Raw genomic sequence first — 9,490 nt, 5'->3', positions numbered from 1 at the left:
ATGTTTTTATTATATTCAAATAGCTATAATTTTACTTTAAACGAATGTTTTAGACTTCAAAATTTAATTTAAATCATGAAATATGTGTTTCCACTTACATATTACATTTTTTTCGGATTTCGAAATTTCAAAAAAAAAATGACGAAAATGCCCCAGTGAGCTAGAAAATAATATTTTTATTGTTTTGAGTTGGAAACAACTTATGATTTCTTGAAATGCGAGATTTAATAACTGTCGCTCACCGGGGAGATGCAGAAGTTGATGCTAAGCCTTGCGGGGTTTCGATCGGCATTCGGGGTAATGAGTGCTTATCGGGACGTCGCGGCGGTTGTCACGGGCCCGATGGGAGTTCCGGGTCGTGACAATTAGATTGGTATCAGAGCATGGTTTAAAGATCAAAGTTTTTGATTTTAAAGTCGTTTTAAGAAATCCACACTGACACTGCGTGGCCCAAGTTAAGTTAAGTTAAGTAAGTCAAGTTAAGTTAGGTTATATCGAGTTAGTTGCATATAGAATTTAAAGTCATCTAAGTCTATTCCATTTCTTATTGTAGAGTACCATGCCTCCTCGACGTGGGCGTCCACCTCTCTATAGGTCAGTAGGGGGGGGAAGAGGCCGTGCTAGACTTAGTCAGCCAGATCCCGTGGAAGGGGAGTCTGCTGCACCTAGTTTTCGAGCAGCACCTGCTGTTGAGCCTACTGAGATTCCTCCACCTCCTCCACCACCTACTGCTACTCCTGGTGTTCCTGACATGTCTCCTGAGGTAGTCCAGGCATTAGCAGCTTTTCTTAATGTCATTATGGGCCAAGCTCAAGCTGGTCGAGTCCCTCATACTGTTCCCCCAGCAGTATCTCCAGTGCCACCACCACCACCTCTTGTTCCACCACCAGTGCCAGATGTCTCCATTTCCAAAAAGCTTAAGGAAGCTAGGCAGCTGGGTTGCACTTCTTTTGTTGGTGATTTGGATGCAACCGCAGCTAAAGATTGGATTACTCAGGTAACGGAGACATTTGTGGATATGAAATTGGATGATGATATGAAGTTAATGGTGGCCACAAGATTACTAGAGAAGAGGGCTCGTACATGGTGGAGCTCGGTAAAATCACGTTCCATTACTTCGTTGACTTGGATAGACTTCCTACAAGAATTCGACGGTCAATACTACACCTACTTTCATCAAAAAGAGAAGAAGAGAGAATTCCTAAGTTTACAACAAGGGAATTTAACCATAGAAGAGTACGAGGCTCGTTTTAACGAGCTGATGTCATATGTGCCAGACCTGGTGAAGTCTGAGCAAGATCAAGCTAGTTATTTTGAAGAAGGGCTCCGTAACGAGATCAGAGAGAGGATGACTGTGACAGGCCGGGAGCCTCATAAAGAAGTTGTACAGATGGCTTTAAGGGCCGAAAAACTCACGAATGAAAATCGGAGAATGCGAGCTGAGTTTGCAAAGAGGAGAAACCCGAATGTATCCTCTAGTCAACTGCCCAAAAGAGGTAAGGACACATTTGCTTCTGAGAGTACTGTTTCTGTTCCGGTGATATCTCCTCGACCCCCACTTTCACAGTTACAGCAGAGACCTCCGAGATTTAACAGGTCTGGGATGAGTAGTACTTTCGAGAAGAGTTTTGGAGGTTTAAATAAATGCGAAAAATGTGGGAGATATCATGTTGGGGAGTGTTGGGGCATAAGATGCTTTCATTGTGACCAGCCGGGCCACATTAGGAGTGACTGCCCACAGTTAGGACGGGCTACAGTAGCTGCTCCATCCCCACTAACTCATACGGATATGCAGAGGAGAGATTCCTCTGGAGTACACCCGAGGCAGGGGGTAACTGTACGATCTGAAATGGGTAGCAACACCCCAGCACAACCACCTTTGAGGCCATTGACTCGTTCTTCAACAAGAGTTTTCGCTGTAACAGAAGATGAAGCACGAGTCCGATCTGGAGAAAGTGAGTGAAAAGTTAGACGAAGGTGTAAAATAGTGGTAGGGGATGTAAATACCAAGTGATGGACGTGTAAATAAAGGTTTCAAGAATAATATAGTAAATGAGTTCATATGGAATATGGTTGTAAGAATTTCTTACTATATTGTGGAAATTAGAACTCAAAAATACTTGAGGTATACAAAGTTCAAATGAACTTAAATCTTAAGCAATAAATTGATGTCGAAATACAAGAAGGATACAAAGCAATATAGAGGCACGAAAGATGATTAAGGACAAAGGGATGACTCTGAGGAATTATGATACTGCATCGTATGCGATGATTAAATCAAGATAGATCTTGGATGCATAAATGGGATTATAAAGCATATACACATATGTGGGGTTGATATTGTGATTAACTAAAATAAAGAATGATTTTTAGTGAATTAAGATTCCCTATAAAGGAGATAACAGGAGAAGTTCAGCATCGAATAAAAGATAATACCCCGCCTTTTCTTTGAGTTAATAAGTGAAATTTTGAGGACAAAATTTTATTTTAAGGGGGGTAGTGTTGTCAAACCCTGCTTTGTAAAATAATTATAATATCATTCACATGCTCGATAGAATGTTTGTATATTTAGGAAGTTCGAGAAATCGTTAAAAGACGATATTGCCCTTAATGGTATCATTAAGTCGATTAAGCCTCGAACTAGTTCAAATAGGAATTTTAAGGTGAAATTAAGAGTTTCACAGTTCAGGGATGACTCAAAATGGTAATTAGGAGTTCGAGGATCAATTCGGAGTCAAATTGAAATTTTCACTATATAGGGGTAAAATTGTAATTTTTCCATCTGCGGACAAAATTTGAGATTTTGAGAGAATTTAGATCACATTTGACGAATTGGGGAATGATATGAGTATAAGGGATAAAAAATATGTCTATGGGCAATTTTTCAGTTTTTGGGGCAAAAATGTAATTTTTGATTTTTACGGGGGCAAAAGTGTAAATATCAAAAATTACTTCACCAAGACTTTGGATAAGTTTGAGAATTTTATCTAAGTTATGGATATTTTAAGGAATAATGTGTGGTGGAGATTTAAAGCTTGAAAGATAAGAATTTAAAAAAATGGACCAATAATGTAGTGACATGTGGCAAGTTTAGATTATTATATTATTTAACTATAAAAATCAGCCCACACCACCATTTTCTCTTCATTATGGCCGGCCATAGCAAGAAAACAAAGGGGAAAAGAAAAACAAAAACCTAGGGGGAGAAATTCAAGGAAAAATTGGTGAAAATTCAAGGAAACAAGTGACCAAAGGTAAAATTTCTTGATTTTGACTTGTGCTTTACCTTTCCCATGCATTTTCCATCATTTTCCATGGTTGAATCATGTGATTTGAGGATGAATTCAATTCTGGAAAAATGGGTTAGGAGAGAGAAACTTGTTAGATTAATTTGATTTTAAGTTATGTTAGTGTTTTAAGTTAGTTTAGCATATTTAGGAACAAAACAACAAGAAAAGAATTTATTTTCCTCCATTACCATTATTGGCTGAATTTTCTAGGGGAATATTGGCTGATGATCTTGATGTTTACTTGAGCAATTATGATGAATAATGATGAATTATGAGTCTAGAAAAATAATGGAAATTTTCGGAGCAAAAATATGAATTTTTACCCATTAGGGGTATTTTCGTAATTTGTTATCGGGACTGATAATTTGCACCACATTGAGCGACATTAAGTCAATTTGGGTGCAATTGAGGTATAGAAACTGAAAAAAATTAATTTGAGATTAAATTGGACGCGTTAGTAATTTAATCGGGTAATAGGCCGAATTAGGTTAGCACCGCATTTAAGCGGTAGTCGGATAAGTTGCATGTCATATCATGCATATATAACGAGCCTGAATTGATTTTATAATGGTCAAGCATTGATGTGGCGAATTATGTATTGTACATTGTGGATAGGTGGTGAGCAAATTACACTGGTAAAAGTATCAAAATTGTGCTTGAAGACTGGGATTAGGAGTACATCGACTCCTAAAACTGTGAGTGGACAATTTATCGTCTTAAATATCTAGAGTTATTATACTTGTTTGATGCTTTTATTGAATGGTGAGCTTAAATTATAAAATATTATGTTTTCCAATTAAAATAATTTTTTAATAAAAATGAGATTTATATTGGTTTTGAAATCAAATATTATTTTGGAAAAATTGAGTATATGGAGACTGTGTTGAAATTTATGATTTTATATGTTATTGAAATTGGGGCTTATGACACTATGGTAGCATGATGGCTAAATTTTTGGGGTTGGCATGAAATATATGAACAATTTTGGATTGGTTTCGGTAGACTGGATTAAATTTTATTCGCCATATTAAGCTACTGGAAATTTTATGGGTCTGGTGGTATATTAAACGGTCACTGCAGTGGTGGGGGTTTCCGTGGACTGCCTATGAGAGGGGCACGGTAACTCAATTATATACTTACCTCCGGGGGGAGATGTTGGGTGAAGTATCTCCTGAGGTATGATTTGAGTGCACCTCACGTTCAGGCCACCACGTGAGAGTGAGACTCAGCCAACGCCAAGGAACGGCTGTGTGTCAGATGTGAAAACATGTTTATGGGTATGGGTCATTGAACAGCCTTGGCGGTCTCAGTGGGATACCTTGACGAAGGTACCCGCGAGAATGATATTGGCAGGGGCCAAGTTTAAAAAAATTCATAAGTCGGGGAATTTTGATGAAAAGAAATTATTTGGTATAGATTGAAACGAATTTTGTGTTATGAACATTATTGAGATATAACGTTTTTATATTGTCTCCATCTACTCGGCTTTAGATGCTTTTGATGGTAATTGTTTACTCACTGGGATTATTTAATCTCACCCCTCTTCCTATCCATTTTTCAGGCTCAGGACAATTTGTTGATAGTTGATTAAGACGAGAATTAATCTCGGAGTTGCATCATAGGAAGTAAGGGTTCGTAGCTCTACACCTTCTTGGTTAGTTGGGGGCCCACGTGTCACTGTAAACGAAATTTCATACTTTAATTATCTTTATTACTATATGAATAAATTTATTTTACTCTTACGCTACAAAAGTTATTTTAGGAAGACTTTGAAAATATTGTGTTTTAAGAAAATAGAATATTTTATTTAATGTTTTTATTATATTCAAATAGCTATAATTTTACTTTAAACGAATGTTTTAGACTTCAAAATTTAATTTAAATCATGAAATATGTGTTTCCACTTACATATTACATTTTTTTCGGATTTCGAAATTTCAAAAAAAAAATGACGAAAATGCCCCAGTGAGCTAGAAAATAATATTTTTATTGTTTTGAGTTGGAAACAACTTATGATTTCTTGAAATGCGAGATTTAATAACTGTCGCTCACCGGGGAGATGCAGAAGTTGATGCTAAGCCTTGCGGGGTTTCGATCGGCATTCGGGGTAATGAGTGCTTATCGGGACGTCGCGGCGGTTGTCACGGGCCCGATGGGAGTTCCGGGTCGTGACACCACGTCATCTCCTCCATTCGAGCATTCTTCCACAATACTTTCACCATTGGAATGCTCTTGTTCCTTAGCACTTGATCCTTTCGATCTAGAATACGTACAGGCTGCACCTCGAACTTCAAATCCTCATGCAACTCAATGGGAGGTGTCTTTAAAATGTGAGAGGGATCGGGAATGTCACGGCCCGGAACTCCCATCGAGCCCGTGACAACCGCCGCGACGTTTCGATCGACATTCATTACTCGGAATGTCAACCGAAACCCCGCAAGGCTTTAATATCAGCTTCTCATTTTCCCTGTGGGTAACTGTTTCCAAATACCACATTCTAAAAGATTTTAAACTGTTTCCAACTTAAACAAATAAAATAATATTTTTCGTCTCACAGGGGTATATTGGTCATTTATCCCAAAAATCTCAAAATCATCTAAAAATATAGTATGTAAGTGGAAAACACATATTTCATAATCAAAAATAATTTTGGATGTCTAAAACATTCGTTTAAAATGGAATTATGACTGTTAAAATAAAATAAAAATATTAAATAAAATATTCAATTTTCACATAAAAAGATATTTTAAGAACACTGTATAAATAATTTTTATATCGTAAAAGCAAAGTAAATTCTTACATACCATAATACAGATAACCAAAGGATAGAATTTAATTTACAGTGACACGTGGGCCCACGAATGACCAAAAGTAGCAAAAGAAATGAACCTACAATCTTTGGATGTGGCAAGTTCAACTGTAATCCTCGCCGATATCAGTTATCTACAATCTATTCTGAGCCTGAAATGGGTGGAAATGAGGGTGGTGAGATTATAAAATCCCAGTGAGTAAACAAACATCACTCAAAATATCTAAAGTCGAGTAAAAGGAGACTATTAAAACATTTCATCAAACTGTAATTTATCTTTCAACTTATTTCAACCAAATGAAATCAATTTATTTAAAGCAAGTAATCAGTATGGCTTATGAATTTCTTAAAAAGCTTGGCTCATGCCAAAAATTATTATCATACTCAGTTGTTTGGGATACCTTGGCCGAGGGCTATCCCAACTGAGTCCGCCAAGGCTATTAGAAAGTCATGTTTTTATTTTGAAAACATAGCCATTCCTTGACGTTGGTCGAGTTCCCCTTCACGAGGTGGTTTGGCGTGAAGTGAACTCTAAAAGTTATACCTCAGGAGTTACCCTACTCGCCTCTCCAACCGAGGTAAAAATATAACAGGATTCCGTGCCCCTCTAATAGGCTAGTCCACAGAATCCAGCCCACTGCAGCAGGTCAAACCCACCATACAATAAAATTTTGACAGCATGACAGGGCTAATATATTACTACCCAGCCTGCAAGGGTAAAATAAAGCAATTCATATAATTCATAAAAAACACAGCCCAGCCAGTCATGCCAATACAATAACATAAGCCATTAATTCAATTTTAAATTTACAACATATCAGTGGTCTCCAATTACTCTATTTTCAAAATCGTTATTTCGTTTCAAGACAATTTATAAAATATTTTCATTTAAACTCATTTTGTTTACAAAACATAAAAATTTACCATTTGAACTCATTTTCATAAAATTCACCAAAACCGAATAAAAACATACTTTAGATAATTAAAATGATGGTAAGGTTACTCACCGTGTCTAGAGTGAGGATTTTCAAAATACTCAGACTATTGGTCCTCGGGTGCAATTCTCTTGCCTTTATCAGAGGACTCACCACCTTGACACAGTACAAAATCGAGAAATTCACCACATTGGTACTAAATTGAAATTAAACTAATTTAGACTACTAATGCTTGATATGGAATGCAAAAATGTCTAAATTTTTGTCGAAATGCGGTGTTAGCCTATTTTGGTCTTTTACCCGATAAATCGATATACGCGTTCGTTTAAACTCCAAATTAATTTTTTTCAGTTTTTATACCTCAATTGCACCCAAATTGACTTAATGTCCCTCAGTGTGGTGCAAATTATCAGTCCCGATAGCAAATTACAAAAATACCCCTAGTGGGTAAAAATTTGTATTTTTGCTCCAAAAATTTCCATTATTTTTCTAGGCTCATAATTCATCATTATTCATCATAATTCCTCAGATAAACATCAAGATCAGCAGCCAATATTTCCCTAGAAAATTCAGCATAATGGGTTTCAATGGGAGAAAATTATATCTTTAGCTTATTTTTGCTATATTTCAATATAACTTAACTAAAATCACTTAATTCAATTATAATCAACCAAAAATCAAGCTCAAAACTCATCCATGGAGGTTTGGCCAGCATGGGTGTCCATACCCACTTTCTAATTTTGCATAGAAATGAGAAAAAAATGCATGGGTAGTGAAAATCACAAGGAAAATCAATGAAATTTACCTTTTTAATGCTTGATTTCTTGATTTCTCTTGATTTTCCCCAAATTTTTCAGGTAGGATTCTTGTTTTTGTTTTTCCCCTTTTCTCCCCTGGTTTGGACAGCTGAAGAAGATGAGAATTCCGGAATTTTTACCTTTTTAAAGGCTAAAATAATATAATATTATTTTATTCATTTTTTTAATGTTTTATTAATTCCTTAAATTCTAGCCATCCATTTGTTTCCAAATTTTCACCATACACTTGTCCCACATATCCATAGCTTAGGTAAAATTCTCAGACTTATCCAAAGTCTTGGTGGAGTAATTTTTGCAATTTACACTTTTACCCCCGTAAAAGTCAAAAATTACATTTTTGCCCCAAAAATTGAAAAATTGCCCATAGACATATTTTTCATCCCTTATACTCATACCATTCTCCAATTTGTCAAATTTGATCTAAATTGTCTCAAAATCTCAAATTTTGTTCGCGGGTGGCAAAATTACGATTTTGCCCCTACACTCTAGAAATCACTGGAATTAAACTTTTTCACTGCCAAACCCTCAAATTATACTCCAATACTCAAATCATACTCCAATAAGTCAAATGGGGCTAAAAAATTTCTTTTCTAAAAATTCCCATTGTGTCCTTGGGTGGCAAATGACCATTTTGCCCCTGGACAGTAAAAATTCTAGTTTGACTTCAAATTGATCCTCGAACTCCAAATCACCATATTAAACCATTCTGGGACTTTAATATTCTTAATTTCATTTTAAATTCTCTATTTGATCTAGTTCGAGACTTAAATTAACTTAATTGTACCATTTGGTACATTGTCGTCTTTTAACGATTTTTCTTTCAAGGCTTTCCAAGTATACAAGCATATTGTCAATCATATGAATGACATGGAAAGTATTTTATAAGGTCGGGCTTGACAACACTACCCCCCTTAAAATAAAATTTTGACCTCAAAATTTCATGTGCTGAACTCAGAGAAAATGTGGGGGTATTGTTTTCTCATCTAATGCTCGACTTCTTATGTCCTCCCCTTTATAGTGAATTTCGATTTGTTCACCTCATTTACCTCCAATTCAACTCAAGTACTTCGCTTATGCCTATTATTATCCTTTAAAATCATATCAACAATAACCTTCACAATTATGATCTTTTATATCGAGACACCAAGCATGCTTCTATTACTATCATTAAGCTTGAACCATAACTCCATCTCAATCATACCAATTTCGATCGCATTTTATTCTTATTTAGGTATACCAATCACTATCTTATTACTTCATTCCATATCAAACTTCTCGACTTTCATTCATTCATCCTATCCTCATACACTATTATGTAGTTTGCAATATCATTAACACGCCATACTCATTCCTGTACATATACTCAGCGTTCAGGAAAATTAATGGCTTTAATTATTTCTACTTATTTCATGTTTACTTTGCATTTAGGAAATTTCAATCTTCTTAATCCTATTAATCCATCTCATATGGCTTAATCGTACTATAGATTATATTCCCTTAACTATTTCTCCAAAATTCCTTAGGTCACCATAAATCGTCTTCTGATAAGATTCTTAATCGTTACATTATCTATACAACTCATCAAATATATTGAGTTCAAATCTTGAACCACTAAAACCATTATTCATTTAGTTGGGT

The 9,490-nt window shown here is 35.7% G+C and overlaps 2 long non-coding RNA genes across 2 annotated transcripts; one reads left to right on the top strand and one right to left on the bottom strand.

Moving 5' to 3' along the window:
• Positions 1–3,063: 3,063 nt before the first annotated feature.
• Positions 3,064–5,316, top strand: LOC148760899 (uncharacterized). The gene is made up of 3 exons (XR_016028616.1): positions 3,064–3,254; positions 3,906–3,985; positions 4,852–5,316. It is a non-coding gene; the product is annotated as an uncharacterized LOC148760899 (long non-coding RNA).
• Positions 5,317–6,108: 792 nt separating this feature from the next.
• Positions 6,109–7,963, bottom strand: LOC148760898 (uncharacterized). The gene is made up of 3 exons (XR_016028163.1): positions 7,840–7,963; positions 7,107–7,190; positions 6,109–6,251 (listed from the first exon to the last, which is right to left on the bottom strand). It is a non-coding gene; the product is annotated as an uncharacterized LOC148760898 (long non-coding RNA).
• Positions 7,964–9,490: the final 1,527 nt, after the last annotated feature.

Source organism: Theobroma cacao, chromosome 9, assembly GCF_053813885.1.
Source record: "Theobroma cacao isolate CCN51 chromosome 9, ASM5381388v1, whole genome shotgun sequence".
NCBI classification, from domain to species: Eukaryota; Viridiplantae; Streptophyta; class Magnoliopsida; order Malvales; family Malvaceae; genus Theobroma; species Theobroma cacao.
The sequence above is the reverse complement of the archived record's forward strand: the minus strand, read 5'-3'. Positions and strand labels throughout refer to the sequence as shown.